Source organism: Bubalus kerabau, chromosome 4 (assembly GCF_029407905.1).
Source record: "Bubalus kerabau isolate K-KA32 ecotype Philippines breed swamp buffalo chromosome 4, PCC_UOA_SB_1v2, whole genome shotgun sequence".
In the NCBI taxonomy this organism is placed as follows: domain Eukaryota; kingdom Metazoa; phylum Chordata; class Mammalia; order Artiodactyla; family Bovidae; genus Bubalus; species Bubalus kerabau.
Genome location: NC_073627.1, coordinates 61068493 through 61086210, shown reverse-complemented (window position 1 = coordinate 61086210; position 17718 = coordinate 61068493). Strand labels below are relative to the sequence as shown.

The 17718-nt window shown below is 38.3% G+C and overlaps 1 long non-coding RNA gene across 1 annotated transcript in view; it reads left to right on the top strand.

Moving 5' to 3' along the window:
- Positions 1 to 254: 254 nt before the first annotated feature.
- The window catches only part of LOC129651445 (uncharacterized), a 44591-nt gene continuing 27127 nt past the window's right edge, over positions 255 to 17718 (top strand). Inside the window, exon 1 of the long non-coding RNA XR_008714145.1 lies at positions 255 to 404. This is a non-coding gene — a long non-coding RNA (uncharacterized LOC129651445). The remainder of the gene's footprint in view (positions 405 to 17718) is intronic.

The following is a 17718-nucleotide window of genomic DNA, read 5'->3' as shown; positions in this document are numbered from 1 at the left end:
CTTTGGAATAATCACCTTTAGAGAAAAATAAGTTTCTTAAAATGTTAACAGGCCTCCGGGCCAGAAGATGATGTCAATCACCTGAACTTTTGCATATGATAAGTTTGAAAGCCTGGCTTAGATTAGAACCAGGAACTGCTGTCCTTGCATGACTCCACCCCTTCCCCCATTATCCTCTATGCATAACTTAAGGTATAAAAACTACTTTGGAAAATAAAGTGCAGGCCTTGTTCACCAAAATTTGGTCTCCCCATGTCGCTCTCTCTTTCAAATTCTGGCTTAGTCTCCATCTGCAGCGCAGAACCCACCATGCTTGCTAATTATGCCTGGGCTTCTAAGATCCGACCCGGGAGGCCTCAGTTTCTCCTCTCCTTCGGGAGAACGGAAGGACGCCTGCGGCCTACGTAAGTGGTGCAAACTTCTTGTCTTGAAGTTTTATTCGTCTCCCGTGTAAACCAAGCTACTCAGCCTCTTTTCTCCACTGAATTTTCCTACTGAGCTATCCTCATTCTATTACTCTTTGTATCCTTAATTAAAGTGTAATTAAGCAGTTGTTTCCTGACCCTCGCCTACGCCGTCTCTCCTTCGAATACCCTGGATCAGCTGGGGCTGGGCCCCAGCATATAGCTAACAATAATATATTATATATTTAAAATTTATTAGGTGATAGAGCTCATGCTAAGTGTTTTAACCATATGCATGTGTGCAAAGTTGCTTCAGTTGTGTCCTGCTTTTTGCACTCTCCATATGCACCATAGCCTGCCAGGTGCCTCTATCCATGGGATTCTCCAGGCAAGAATACTAAAGTGGGCTGCCATGCAGTTTCTCCAGGGGATCCTCCCAACCCAGGGATCAAACCTGCACCTATTACATCTCCAGAATTGGCAAGAAGGTTCTTTACCACTAGTGCCAACTGGAAAGCTCATTCTTACCACACACACATACAAATAATGATAAAAAATAAAACTATGGTGTGTGTACAGACAAAAAAAAAAAAACAACAAATAATGATAATAAAAATAAAGAGATAGAAGGAAAGTTTAGGAGGTGATAAATATGCTTATGGCATTGATGGTGGTGATGGCTTCATTGCTGTATCATTAACTTTAAACTCATTAAGTTGTATACATTAAATATGTACAGCATTTTTTTGTTTTGTTTTGTTTTTACCCATGAATCATTCCTTAGTGAACTTTTTTTAAAGCACTTTATAAAAGGAATTAAATAAGGTACTTAAATTGGACTAGCTGAGCCTGTGTTGAACTTTAACAATTAGTCAAAGAGGGAATAAATTTTCTCAGTTGATTTTGATTTTCAACTACAGTGAGTTGAATGCAGGAATATCACAGAGAAAGAAATCTATGCGTGTGGATACAGATGTGTGCATATGCACGTATGCATGTATTCTTATGATACTATCATTAACACAAAATGAAAATATCTACCATATACAGATGTATGAAACATCTACATTTCTGAGAATATAATGAAAATATGAGAGAAGCTATGAAAAAGGATTTTGTCTGGTGTGATCTCTTTCAGATGCTGCACACACTCTTCTGGGAGACAGCTCTCCACTGGTCTCTCAAGTTCCATCAAATTTTGAAAGCAGAGGCTTTACTGCTTCTTTTTTTCTGAAATATCTTTCCAAAGATGTTTGTATTAAAAAAAAAAAAAAAAAAGTCTTGGAAGATAGGTATAGTGTCTCTGGAGCAGAGGGCACTTTTGTATACTATACAATATAATCAAGATAATGTCTCCCTTCGGACCAAAGCTTACTTTTTAGTTTGCAAGTAAGGTAAAATCTCAGACCCTTCACATTTTGACATTCAGTCACACCCAGTCTCCTTCCTTAGAGCCTTTTTTCTTATTCCTTAGGCTTCTCTTGATTTCTTTGCCTCTCTGGGGTCAATATTTCTACCTATATCAGCATAACCCACTGTCTTGGGCCTCTTTTCCCACTGAGAACCAAGAGCTAAGTTGCAATTTAAAGTTTCCAAGTGATTCAAGTCCTTAGCCCATCAAGGCATTATTGGCATCTCAGAAATGTGATATTCCAGTTCCAATTCTGAAAGGAAAAAGAAAGGGAAAACAACAAAAAAAAGCACACATCTCTATTCAAATATTGATTTTTGAGTTAAGAGAACAGAAACTCAGAATCAGTAAATTGTGTGCACTCATATTCTCCTCCCTCAAAAAAAATAAAAATAAGTATATGTGGTAAAGTGGGTGACAAAATTATTCAGCCCTGACAGTGGTGGGGTGACAGGATAGGTTCTGAGACTTTGTGAAGTTCTCACTTGAAGCAAAAAGATATGAATCTTCTATACAAAATGAGAGAGTCTTATTGATTTTTTTTTCCAGTATAGTGAACCTTCTGCTTCTGAAACCTTTCAGTGACGTGAACTTAAGAATGATAAATGACTGGTTACTGAAGGCTCAATCTTGACATAGCTATTCCTACTAATATTAAGTTACAAGGGAGGTCGAAGTAGACAAAAGCAAAACAGGAAATAATAGATGAAATTTGCATTAAGAGATTGTATTAAGTTGTTTTCTGCTTGCTTTGATTATGTTATGTGAGGGAGACTTGCTAAGACAATGGAGAAAATGAAACTTTTTAAGATCTAATTTAAAATTAAACATATTTAGGTATAATTTAAACTAAGAAGGCATGTTTCTGTTAGTGCTTTACACACACATATCCACAAACACACTTGTATATATACATCTGTGTAAAGAAAATTTTGAGAAGATACCTTTTATAGGTAATGGAATGTTCTCAAGAAAAATCTAATTTACCATTTTCCCCTTTGTATTTCCTACTTGTTTTCCTTCTCATTTAAAACTTCATGTAACATTTTGCCTCTGAATGTCTACAAATGGTGACCCAGGAATATCAAGATACTTAATCAGAAGGCTGCCTTCCAAACACAGGCACAGTGTAATCAACTGGAGAAATGCCATCAAAACTTACAGTCTTCCCCTATTCATTACCTTTTGAGTGGTGCAATAGCCTCTTGTTCAGTTTTGCAACACTGCTGATGTTTTATTTATTTTTGCCAAATTAAGATGAATTAAAGTTTAATTTTATGTTTAAATTGTTTTGGAAATTCAAAACACCTTAAGGTAACCAGAAATGCTCTAGAGATCAAAGGCCAGAAGTAGAAAACAGGCAATAGAAGGTAAATTCAAAAACAGGAGTGGAATTCGCAGCATTAGGCTCAGGACTGTTTTCTCGAGCATACAAATTCCTTCCTGGGGTAGACAAAACTGGGGCTTCTGTACACCAAATAGATATTTTTTTTTTTCAGACCCTTTGGGAATAATAAAAGTAGAGCCTGCAAAGCAAATATAGATGGCATAAGAGATGCAGACCACTATACACCATCCTTCACTCTGAGCAATACACATAGATCAAAGTATCAGATCATGACACTTTTTATTACAATCTGTGCTTCTTTCTTTTACATTGAAAAATTAAGTGAATGCTTCAGCAGAAGTTGGAGGTGCTTTTAATAATTTAACAGATGTGTTTGTTATTGTCTTATTAGACAATGTCATAAAAGAAAGCAGATTTCTTAATTCATTTAAGGAAATTTTATTAAGACACTCAAACTTCGGACACAGTGCTAGGTGCTAGGAGCACATTGATGAATAGAACAGATAAGATCCCTGCCTTTGTAAGTCTTGTAGCCTAGTGGCCCATGTGTACACATGTCTTGGGAACAGGGAAGAGAGGAAGCAGAGTGACAGTTTGATTTCCCACCAAAATATGAACCAGAACAGGCGAGTGTAAGATGCTAGTGGCAGAAAGAGAAGAGGAAATTAGTAAGATGCAATAGGAAATTCTTGTGCTGAACCCTATTTAGTTTTCCTCTTTTCCTGGGCACAGGGCAAGATGTGCAGGCAGATGTGCAGCTATGCAGGGAGATGTGCTTTGTTAGGGTCAGTAGACTGTAGGGAGAAATGGGTGTGTGACTTCCAAGCCAAATTATAGAATACCCATGGTGTAACTCTGCAGTGATCTCTTTCCTGCCTGAGCAACCTGAGAGAACTACTGATGATATGGTAGAACCACAAGGTTGAAGTAGTCTGGATTGTCGAGTTGCTACATGACGAGAGGTTTTCCTGGACATTCACCCTAATAAGTAGTGAATTCTGTATGAAAACATAACACATTTTGTTATGTTAAGCTTTAAGATGACAGTGTACTTTCTTCAACATAACCTATCATATCCCAACCTTTACAAGGAGGCTTACATACATAACATATGGATATCTGGAGTCAGGTATTTCTTGAACGTAGGTAGAAATGTTGTGCAAAGAGTGTCTGTGAAGGAAATAGTGAACATTTTTTTTTCTTGAAATCAATAAATGGAATCATAGAAATATCTTGCTGTTTTAGAAAGCAGTTCTAATCACACTTGAAAAAGAATATTAAAAAAAAGAGAGAGAGAGATGTAGAAATCGGAGAACATAAACTAAATGAAACAGAAGTACTGAATATGAAATAGAAAAAGTGAAACAAACTAGATAAAAGTAAAAGATCATCATATAGTCCAGTTATTTTTAAACATGACTGCTCATTAGAAACATATCTGGAGCTCTGGAGAAAAACAGCAATACCTGAGCATTTGTATTTTTCAAAAATTTTCAAGATAATTCTGATATGAATCTGGATTTTAAAAAGTGATTACAGGTTTTTCTATTGGATCCTAGTTTTGGTGATGTAGAGTTGACCAATCATGATACAAGTATTAAGTGAGTAATAGTTACATAATTACAATAGTAAAAGATGTTTATCAGTTTTCATAATCAACAGTCAGACAAAAATGAAAGATAATTATAATTGCAAGCTATAATGGGGACATTATTAACCTAAAAATATAAAATAATTACATACAATTTGGGGTGGGGGAGGGTCCAAGCAGAGTGATGTGGTAAGTGGAAGTGCACAAATGTATATGTTTTCATCTACCCAGCCAGTCTGTGTCTTTTGGTTGGTACATTAATCCATTTACATTTAAGGTGATGATTGTTACATATGATCATATTACCATTTTCTTAATTGTTTTGGGTTTATTTTCTGTAGGTCTTTTCCTTCCCTTGTGTTTCCTGCCTAGAGAAGTTCCTTTAGCATTTGTTGTAAAGATGATTTGGTGCTGCTGAATTCTCTTAACTTTTGCTAGTCTGGAAAGCTTTTGATTCCTCCATCAAATCTTAAGGAGAGTGTTGCTGGGTAGAGTATTCTTGGTTGTGGGTTCTTCCCTTTCATAACCTCAAATATATAATGTCATTCCTTTCTGGTTCATAGAGTTTCTGTTGAAAAATCAGCAGATAGCTTGATGGGAGTTCCCTTTAATCTTATTTGTCATTTTGTTGTTTCTAACATTTTATCTCTGTCTTTGATTTGTGTCAGTTTGATTACTATGGGTCTCAGTGTGTTCCTCCTGGCGTTTATCCTGCCTGGGACTCACTGTGTTTCCTGAACTTTGTTGCCTATTTCCTTTCCCATGTTCAGGAAGTTTTCAGCTATTATCTCTTCAAATATTTTCTCAGGCCCTTTCTGGCTCTCTTTTCCTTCTGGAACTCCTATAAGGCAAATGAGTGCATTTAATGCTCTCCCAGAGGTCTCTTAGGCTCTCTTTATTTATTTTCATTACTTTTTCTATATTCTTCTCTGTTACAGTGATTTCCACCATTCTGTCCTCCAGGTCATTTATCTGTTCTTCTGCCTCAGTTATTCTACTATTGATTCCTTGTAGTGTATTATTCATCTGTTTGTTTGTTCTTTAGTTCTTTTAGGTCTTTGGTAAACATTTCTTGCATCTTCTCAATCTTTGCCTCCATTCTTTTCCTGAGATCCTGGATCATCTTCACTATCATTATCCTGAATTCTTTTTCTGGAAGACTGCCTATCTCCAATTCATTTAGTGGTTTTTCTAGAGTTTTAATAGTCTCTTCATCTGGGACATAACTTTCTGCTTCTTCATCATGAACAACTTTCTGTAATATAGTTTTTGTTTTGCTCACTGGGAGACTGTGCTTCTTCTTGCTTCTTCCGTCTTCCCTCTTATGATTGAGGCTGCCAGGGGAGTGTGTAATTTCCTCAGTTCTGTCTCATCACAACAAAAATTTGAAGTGACAGAGCTTAAAGCCCTCGGTGTGTCACAGCTCTCAAAGGGACCGTGTCTCAGCTCTTGGACAGACTGTGTTACAGCACTCAGACAGATCAGTGTTACAGCTCAGTTTTTTTTAGAAAATAAAGGGAAATACATCCTCGAGGCACGAAACTGAAAACTGAAACTGAAAGTCACTCAGTGGTGTCTGACTCTTTGTGACCCCATGGACAGTCCATGGAATTCTCTAGGCCAGAATACTTGAGTGGGTTGCCATTTCCTTCTCCAAAGGATCTTCCCAACCCAGAGATGGAACACAGGTCTGCCACATTACAGGTGGATTCTTTACTAGCTGACCCAAATGATGTGACGAGACGAGAGAAAGAAAGAAAGAGCAAGGCGGGGCATGTAGGGAGAAAGAGAAAGTGCAAGAGAGAGCCCCAGTCCTTTGGCACTGCTATATATATATATATATATATTTTTTTTTTTTTTTTTCCTTCCCCCGGGCCTGTCCTATGTAAATTGGGCTACCCGGGGGTGCTGTTTGTTCTACCTGAGGTCCTCTCTCTAGTCCTCAGACCTTCCTTTGTTCTATTTTCACAGGTTTTTCCCTTCCTTGTCTTTTAGCCACTGCCATTCTGGACTCCTTTCTCCTATTCTCTCTACCTAACATTCTAAGAGGCTTGTGTAAGGTTCTTGATGACAGGGAAAAACTGGATCTTGCTCTAGTGAGCAAGACTTGCCTGTGAATGTCCAGGAGTCTCCAAATGGGGGCACTGAGTGCAACAGATTTACTGAGCATAGCCCCACCCATAAGAATAAGACCCAGTTTCCCCCACAGTCAGTCTGTCCCATCAGGAAGCTTCCATAAGCCTCTGATCTTTATCTTTCAGAGGGCAGATGAGATGAAAACCACAATCACAGAAAACTAATCAAACTCATCAAATGAATCACAGCCTTGTCTAACTCAATGAAACTATGAGTCAGGCCATGTAGGGTGACCCAACAAGGATGGGTCATGTTGGAGAGTTCTGACTAGATGTGGTGCACTGGAGAAGGGAATGGCAAAACACTTCAGTATTCTTACCTTGAGAATCCCATGAATAGTATGAAAAGGCAGAAAGACGTGACAGCAAAAGATGAACTCCCCAGGATGGTGGATGCCCAGTATGTTACTGGAGAAGAGTGGAGAAATAACTCTACAAAGAACAAAGAGATGACGACAAAGTAAAAACATCATCCAAGTGTGGATGTGACTGGTGATGGAAGTAAAGTCTAATGCTGTAAAGAACAATATGGCATAGGAATGTGGAAATTTAGGTCCATGAATTGAGGTAAATTGGAAGTGGCCAGACAGAAGAGGGCAAGAATTAACATCAACATTTCAGGAATCAGTGAGCTAAAATGGACTGGAACGGGAAAATTTAACTTAGATGACCATTTTTTCTACTACTGTGGGCAAGAATCTTTTAGAAGAAATGCAATAGCCATCAGAGTTAACAAAAAAGTCCAAAAAGCAGTACTTGGGTGTGATCTCTACAACAACAGAATGATCTCTATTTATTTTCAAGGCAAACCATTCAATATCACAGTAATCCAATTCTATGCCTCAAACAGTAACGCTGAAGAAGCTGAAGTTGAACAGATCCATGAAGACCTACAAGACCTTCTAGAACTAACACCCCCAAAAATAATGTCCTTTTCATATAGGAGACTGGAATGCAAAAGTAGAAAATCAAAAGATACCTGGAATAACAGGTAAATTTGGCCTTGGAGTATGAAATGAAGCAGGGCAAAGGTTAACAGAGTTTTTCCAAGAGAACACACTGGTCATAGCAAACACCATCTATCAATAACGCAAGAGAAGGCTCTACACAGGGACATCACTAGATGGTCAATACCGAAATCAGACTGATTTTATTCTTTGTAGCCAAACATGGAGAAGCTCTATATACAGTCAGCAAAAGCAAGATGGAGCTGACTGTGGCTCAGATCATGACTCCTTATTGCAAAATTCAGACTTAACTTGAAGAAAGTAGGGAAAACCACTAGACCATTCAGTTATGACCTACATCAAATCCCTTACAATTATACAATGGAAATTACAATAGATTCAAGGGACTAGATCTGATAGAGTGCCTGAGGAACTACAGATGAGGTTCATGACATTGTACGGGAGGCAGTGATCAAGACCATCCCCAAGAAAAAGAAGTGAAAAAAGGCAAAAGGGTTGTCCAAAGAGGCTTTACAAATAGCTGAGAAAATAAGAGAAGCGAACCACAAAGGAGAAAAGGAAAGATACACCCATTTGACTGCAGAGTTCCAAAGAATAGCAAGGAGAGATAAGAAAGCCTTCCTCAGTGATCAATGCAAAGAAATAGAGGAAAACAATAGAATGGGAAAGACTAGCGATCCCTTCAAGAAAATTAGTGATAACAAGGGAACATTTCATGCAAAGGTAGGCACAATAAATGGCAGAAATAATATGGACCTAACAGAAGCAGAAGATATTAAGAAGATGTGGCAAGAATACACAGAAGAACTATACAGAAAAGATCTTCATGACCCAGAATACTATGATGGTGTGATCACTCACCTAGAGCCAAACATCCTGGAATGTGAAGTCAAGTGGGCCTTAGGAAGCATCACTGCAAACAAAGCTAGTGGAGGTGATGGAATTCTTGCTGAGCTATTTCAAATCAAAGATGATGCTGTGAAAGTGCTACACTCAATATGCCAGCAAATTTGGAAAACTCAGCAGTGGCTGCAGGACTGGAAAAGGTCAGTTTTCATTCCAACCCAAAGAAAGGCAACGCCAGAAAATGTTCAAACTAATGCACAATCGCACTCAAATCAAATACTAACAAAGTAATGCTCAAAATTCTCCAAGCTAAGCTTCAAAAATATGTGAACCATGAACTGCCATATGTTCCAGGTGGATTTAGAAAAGGCAGGGGAACCACAGGTGAAATTGCCAGTATCAGCTGGATCACTGAAAAAGCAAGAGAGTTCCTGAAAAACATTTACTTCTGCTTTATTGATTACTGCTAAGCCTTTGACTGTGTGGATCATAACCAACAGTGCATAATTCTTAAAGAGATGGGAATACCACACCACCTTCCCTGCCCCCTGAGAAATCTGTATGCAGGTCAAGAAGCAACAGTTAGAACCAGACATGGAACAGACTGGTTCCAAATAGGAAAAGAAGTACATCAAGGCTGTATATTGTCACTCTGCTTATTTAACTTATATGTAATGTACATCATGTGAAATGCCTTGCTGGATGAAGCATAAACTGGAATTAAGATTACTGGGAGAAATATCAATAACCTCAGATATGCAGATGACACCACCCTTATGACAGAAAGCAAAGAACTAAAGAGCCTCTTGAAAAAGAGTGAAAGAGGAGAGTGAAAAAAGTTGGCTTAAAATTCAACATTCAGAAAGTGGAGATTGTGGCATCCAGTCCCATTACTTCATGGCAAATAGATGGGGAAATAACATAATGAGTGAGAAACTTAATTTTTGGCCTCTAAAATCAATGCAGATGGTGTCTGCATCCATAAAATTAAAAGATGCTTACTTCTTGGAAGAAAAGCTTTGACCAACCTAGATAGCATATTAAAAAGCAGAGGTACTACTTTGCAAACCAAGGTCCATCCAGTCAAAACTACGGTTTTTCTAGTAGTCATGTATGGATGTGAGAGTTGGACTATAAAGAAAGCTGCATGCCAAAGAACTGATGCTTTTGAACTATGGGTGTTGGAGAAGACTCTTGAAATTTCCTTGGACTGCAAGGATATTTAATTAGTCAATTTTAAAGAAAATCAGTTCTGAATATTCATTGGAAGGACTGACACTGAAGCAGAAACTCCAATACTTTGCCACCTGATGCAAAGAACTATCTCATTGGAAAAATCCTGATTCTGTGAAAGATTGAAGGCAGGAGGAGAAGGGGATGACAGAGGATGAGATGGTTGGATGGCATCACCAACTTAATGGACATGAGTTTGAGCAAGCTTTTGGAGTTGGTGATGGGAAGGGAAGCCTGGCATGCTTCAGTCCATGTGGTTTCAAGGAGTCAGACAGGACTGAGAGACTGAACTGAACTGAACTGGTGGTCAAGGCTTTGTTCAGTAAAATTTAATCCAATTATCTACTGTAGGGTGGGGTAGCACTGCTTGCCTGGTAGTTGTTTGGCCTCAGGTGACCTAGTCCTGTGTTCTAAGGGCTCTATGGTAGGATTAATGTTGAACTCCAAGAGTGTGATGCCAAGGGGACCTTCCAGTGTCCCCATTCCTGTTGTGGGTCCCTGCCACCCCACACCTCCACAGCAGGCCCTCCAACTCTAGCAGATAGTTTTGGTTCAACCTTCTGTTGGGTTATTGCTCCTCTCCTCTGGGTCTTGGTGCATCCAAAAAAATTTTTATGCACTTCAAGACTCCAGTCTTTGTTTCCCCCATACCTCTGAAAGTCCTATAATCAAATCCCACTGGCCCACAAGCCCAGATTCCCTGGGGATTCCCAGTTACTTTATCAGATCCCCAGGTTGGGAAGACTGACATGGGGTTCAGAACCTTCACAATAGTGTGAGAACTTATTTGGTATTACTATTCCTCCAGTCTGTGGGTCATCCACCCAGTGGGTGTAGGATTTGATTTTATCATGATTGTGCCCCTCCCACAATTTTGCAGCAGCTTCTTCTTTGTCTTTGGTCATGGGTCCTGTTTTTCTTTTTTCTTTTCTTTTCTTTCTTTTTTTTTTTTTTTATTTTGGTGGGTTCCAGAATCCCAGGGACGGAGGAGCCTAGTGGGCTGCCGTCTATGGGGTTGCACAGAGTCAGACACGACTGAAGTGACTTAGCAGCAGCAACAGCAGAATTCTCCTGTCGATGGCTGTTCAACATCTAGTTGCAATTTTGTTGCTGTCACAGGAGGAGATGAATTTACATCCTTCTTCTCTGCCATCTTGAACCAGAAGCAAAGAGACCCTTTTTAAGGAGGACTTTAATGGCACATTGCAGAGATTTGGGGGAACCTTGTTTTCAGGCAAAGAGAATCATAATTACAAAGGCCTAAAGCAGGCAAGAGCATAGAACAGTTAAGAACAGAAAGAAGACAAGTATAGCTTCAATATACTTGCCTGTCTCCAGTACACTTGTCTCTCTGAAGCAGGGAGAGAGTGACAAGGTCCAAGAGAGAATTTGTGGTTAACTTCATATGTTAACTTGGCTGGGCTAAAGAATGCTCAGATAGCTGGAAATACATTATTTCTGTGTGTGATGGGGGATGTTTCCCAAAGAAATCACTATTTGAATTGGTAGCCTCAGTAAAGATCTGTGCCAACTTACATAGGCACTTTCCAATACCTTGTGGGCCTAAATAGGACAAACAATTAGGGAAGGGCAAATTCTCACTCTATCTCCTTGAGTTGAAGCTGTCACTTCTCCTGTCCTTGCACATCAGGGTTCTTGGTTTTCAGACATTCAGACTTGGACTGAATTATACCACCGTTTTCCTGGTTCGCCAGCTAAGTCACTGGGAGATTTTAAGGGGTGTTGTCACTTGATTGGAAATCATTTTATTTTTAATTTACTGTTAATTCTGGACAGAATAACAAAAGGGATTAAGAAAGGAAGACTTGAGATGAATTAAAAGGGTTACTGCAGTAGTCCAAGAGATTTAGTGTTAAGGATGGAGAGAAATGATTCATTTTGGAAATAAAGTCAACAGGTTTGGATAACTAACTGGAGCTAGTGACTGAGGGAGGACTCAAGGATGACTCATTTATTGTTGGCTTAAGCAACAGAGTGCATATACTCATTTACCGATATGGAGATAACCGAAGGAGATGAAAAGGCTGGCTTAAAACTCAACATTCAAAAAACTAAGATCATGGCATCCTGTCCCATCACTTCATGGCAAATAGATGAGGAAAAAATGGAAACAAAGGTCCATATATTCAAGGCTATGGTTTTTTCAGTAGTCACATACAGATTTGAGAGATGGACTGTAAGAAGGCTGAGTCCTGAAGAACTGATGCTTTTGAAGAAGAGAAGATTCTTGGGAGTCCCCTGGACAGCAATGAGATCAAACCAGTGAATCCTAAATGAAATCAAAATTTCCAAAAAAAAAATTTTGGAAATCCAAAATTTCCGGTGATCCAAAATCACTACAGAAGGTGATTTCAGCCACAAAATTAAAAGATGCTTACTCCTTGGAAGGAAAGTTATGACCAACCTAGACAGCATATTAAAAAGCAGAGACATTACTTTGTCAACAAAGGTCCATCTACTCAAGGCTGTGGTTTTTCCAGTAATCATGTATGGATGTGAGAGTTGGACTATAAAGAAAGCTGAGCACTGAAGAATTGATGCTTTTCAACTGTGGTGTTGGAGAAGACTCTTGAGAGTCACTTGGACTGCAAGGAGATGCAACCAGTCCATCCTAAAGGAGATCAGTCCTGGGTGTTCATTGGAAGGACTGATGCTGAAGCTGAAACTCCAATTCTTTGGTCACCTGATGGGAAGACCTGACTCATTTGAAAAGACCCTGATGCTGGGAAAGATTGAGGGCAGAAGAGAAGGGTACAACAAAGGATGATATGGATGGATGGCATCACTGACTCAATGGACATGAGTTTGGGTAAACTATGGGAGTTGGTGATGGACAGGGAGGCCTGGCGTGCTGCAGTTCATGGGGTTGCAAAGAGTTGGACACAACTGAGCAACTGAACTGAACTGAACTGAAAGGAAATCAAGGCTGAATGTTCATTGGAAGGACTGATGCTGAAGCTGAAGCTCCAATACTTTGGGCACCTGATATGAAGAACTGACTCATTGGATAAGACCCTGATGCAGGCAAAAATTGAAGGCAAAAGGAGAAGTGGGTGGCAGAGCATGAGGTGCCTGGATGGTGTCATCAATTCAATGAACATGAATTTGAGCAAACTTTGGGAGACAGTGAAGGACAGAGAAGCCTGGAGTGCTGTAGTCCATGGGGTCATACAAAGTCAGACACGACTTAGTGATTGAACAATGAGGGAGAGAAAATTGATGCTGTGAAGAGAAAATTTTGTTTCAAATATGCTAAATCTGAAATACCAATTTGACATTTGAGAAAGGATAACAAGTTGGGCAATTAGATAATGACAGTCTAAAAATGAATGGAAGAAATTATGATTGGAGGAAAAATGAACAAATTAAGAAAATATGTGTAAAACTGTGGGGTCAAACAACACTACCTAGAGAATGAGTGTGTCCTGAGTAAGAAAATATATAGATAAAGAGAAACAATTGTTCATTGATCTCCATGACTCACATCTGTTTAGAATACTGAAAAGGAGAAACAATGAGGAGAGGGGAAAACCAGGTGAATATATATATTCAAAGATGGGGCGGGGGAAGATTCTAGATTAGTAACACCAGTTGTTACTGAGAGATAATATAGGAAGAAAGAGAAGAGACTCTGGAATTTTACATCATAGAGTTCATTAGTGATCTTAACAGTTACAACTATCAAAAGATTATATGAACTCAAACTGGATACACTGGGGAATCCATGGGGAGTGTGACAAAGTAGAGACAGTGACTGTAAACAATTCCAGGAAAAGTTTCTGTGAACCCAAATGGAAAATTTATATTGTTGTTATAGGGACAATCTGAGGCTAATGAAAGCTTTGTTATTCCCTAAATGAAAATTTCCAAGGTGTATTTTAAGATTTATTGGAGTAATCCAAGAAAAAGGGAAGAATTGATGACAGAAGAGGGAACAAATTGATTATAGATGAGAAATCTTTGTGAAAGGGAGAGGGATTAAAATTCAGAGCCTGAGTTAATCTATGACAGGAGCAGTTATAATTAATCCATTGTAACAGGAGGAAAATCAGACAATTGACTTGGCTCAATTGATGAAAGAAATTGGACATGAGAATGAAGGATAATGAATAGGAGTGGTCAGTAGGTTTGAACATCTCATTGGGATTAAACTAATGCTTCATCAACCTGTACCAGACCCTGATTTAGGCCAGCAGGCACCCCAACCCTGTGCTATTCAAAACAGGGAAAAAAAAAGGTAAATGGGGAAAAAAGGAAAAGGAGGGCTTTTTCGGTTCAAGGAGGTAGGGGGAGAAACTGGTCTAAATAAATTTGGAAAACAGTGTCTTTACTTGTTAGACTAACTATAAAAATACACAAACATCATACTTTAGTTGGAACTTTTGTTTCTCATCTGGCTAGCAATTGTGAAACTACTTTAAATGTATTAATACATAAGGTTACATAAATATGTAAATAAATTATAAGTAATGAAAACTAGCCTTCTCATTGTAAGTCACAGAATTTACAAGGTGAGCAGGGCAGAAACTGGTATGAAAATTTTGAAGCTGTAATAGAGTTGGAGATAATAGTAAGAACAGATATATAAAGAAATAAATATATATGTGTGTATATACTTGAGTTAGTAAGCATGCATATATTTCCTGGGGCTTCTCAGGTGGCATTAGAGGTAAAGAACCACCTGCCAATGCCAAAGACATAAGAGACATAGTTTTTATCCCTGGGCTGGGAAGATCCCCTGGAAGATCGCATGGCAACCCACTCCAGTATTCTTGCCTGGAGAATCCCATGACAGAGGAGCCTGGAGGGCTACAGTCCAAGGGGTTGAAAATAGTCAGACATAACTAAGTGGCACACTTTCACTTTTTTTCACCCCCTAATAGAATGAGATGGAAGGACATTTCACTTCTATATTTTCCCTCAAAAACCATATTCAGTCTAATCATGAGAAAACATTAGACAAACCCAAGTTGAGGGTCATTATATAAAATATATGATCAGTACTTTTCTAGCATTTTATGAAAAAGCTGAAATTGTCACACGTTTGAGGAAACGGGGATATGATGACTAAATGTAGTACAATGCTCTGGATTAGATGCTGGGACAGAAAAAGGCACTCTCAGGCACAATGGTAAGATCCAAATAAAGTCTGTAGTTTAATTAACAGCAATATATCAATGGTGATTTTGTACTTTGGATAAATGTATCAATATTATGTAGGTTTTAATATTAGGAGAAGTTCAGAGAAGAATATATGAAAATTGTCTGTGCTATTCTAACAATTTTACCTTAAATCTAAAAGTATTTTAAAAATTTAGTAAAAACCTTTTGGAGATTTGACTCTGTGGCCATTTTCCATGTTTGTTGTTTTTATTATGCCCTAGAACTTTTCCCATGTTTAAGGACGTTAGACTAATGATGGGCTGTGTATCCATGCACATGTGACTAATGCCTCTAAGACTCAAATCTCTAATTTATCAAAGGGAGAAAATAATAGTACTTAGCTCATAAGGCTGTTGTAAAGATGCAAATAAATGATACCTTTAAAGCAACCACCACTGTACCTGACACATAAAAAGCATTAAATACATTTTAGCTATTGTCAATACTGTTATGACTATTATCATTATAATTACTATTATTATACACATAGAACCTATGGACATATGATTATTTGGGTGTTAGTGAAAGGCAGAGTTTAGGAAATGTAGAAATCACCAACTGGGAAAATGACGACTTTAAATATAAGTGGTAAGGCTGTTTACTCCTCAGAGCCTGTGTAAAGGAAGACAGAGGTCTATGGCATAAGATTTTTGTGTAGAAAGTAGTATTGCCTCTGGGAGCATCATCCCTCATTTCCTAAGTGAGCATTTGCCATTTATCTTTAATTAAACAAAAGAGAATGTTAAATGTCAGAGCCTTGCTAAGCACATAATAGACCCTCAATAAGTGGTACTTTCCCTGCTTCTTTCTACTTTCTTAATTTTATATAGAAATATTTATGGGACACTTACTATGTATCAGGCTAGATGCTGGTGCTTAGAAAACCAAGATGAAGACAATATCACCACTACTATCAGGAAACTTACGTGCTTCCACAGGAATCACAGTAGTAAGGAAAAGTAAAGGATTAAAAAGACACACTCTGGGAACTAACAAACTGTTTATAAACTAACCTGAAAAAAAGATCAATTTTATTATTAATCCTTTTTAGATGGGGAAAAGAAAAAAAAAAAAGCTACTTGAGTAATTAAAGATATAACTTTGCCTTTCAAAGTGTCCTTTGAGGGAAAGACGCTTTGGAAAATGGTTTCACACATGATTTATTAAGAAAGCCATCATTCTGGTTGATTATTCTGTGGATACATATACATTTTTAATAGTTATAATTAAAACATGCTAATCTGAGGTCTTTATCTGCAGTAGAGTTTGCACAAAAAGCCTTTGTTATTTGGCAGTAAATCGGAAGCAGCCAGTGGGGTCAGATTTCAGACTAGATACAGAGAAGTCCACTTTCCAAAGGCTAGGTTCACAGAGTATGTGTAGCCATATAAACACAAGATCTTTGGGGTCTTCTTTGATAATTCAGAATTTGCTTGTCTCATTTGAGTAACTGGTATGCTCTGACTTTGAAATACAAATAATATTAACAATAACAACTAGCATTTATTGAGAACTTACTGTGACACGACTGAGCGACTGAACTGAACTGTGTACTAGACAATTCGTGATATATTTTATCTGCAGTATCTCACTGAGTTCTGAGAACGCTTTTTAGCATTATCATCTTCTTTGAGAGGAAAAGAGCATGGTAGGCTCTGCTAACAGCCATTCTCCCTTTTTTCCTTATAATTTTTTGTTTCACAAAACAAATAATCATCTTATGTATTCAAACCATTGTTTAAAACCTTATACAATCTTGCCAAAAACAACATATAGCTATTGACGGCTGAACTGTGCTGTTAAATATTATGCTGTACCTGCTTCAATATGTTGTTACTGTTTAGTTGCTAAGTCATGTCCAACTCTTCTGTGACCCCATAGACTGTAGCCCACTAGGCTCCTCTGTCCATGGGGTTTCCCAGGCAAGAATGCTGGAGTGGGTTGCCATTCCCTTCTTCAGGGGATCTTCCCGACCCAGGGATCACACCTGTATCTCCTGCATTGGCAGGGAGCTTCTTTACTACTGAGCCGCCAAGGAAGCCCATCTGCTTCAATAAATGCTTTAAAAAAGCAATAATCTGATATCTATTTTTAAAGTCTAACTTAATATTGTTTATTTTAAGTGGACTAAAAGTTATTTTCCTTCCCTCCACGTCAAAAAATAAATGGCCATTACATCTTCTTTGTAAAGATGCACCTCTGTCCATGAATGAAATATCTGTTTTTCCAATTGTGCACCTTTAGACTGAGCGACTGATCTGATCTGATCATCTACTAAGGACATCACTCCAGCATTTCTCTCTTTCTTCTCCACTATCCTTTTTTTTTTTTTTTTTTTTTATTTTTCCCCCACCCTCTCTTGAATTATGGTCACGAACATACAAAGACATATAGAGCATCTCTTGACTCGCTTTCTTACTAACTGCCACTCCACTGCTCTGCTCCTCTTTATACAGCATCTCCTAGAAGGAGTACTCCATGCTCCCTGTCTCAAGGTACCTCCCTCTCGTTATTTTTTAACCATCTTCTAACCAGGCACCCTTCACCTTTCTTCTGAACTCACCCCTGTTGATGCCACCTATGAACACTCACTGGAAT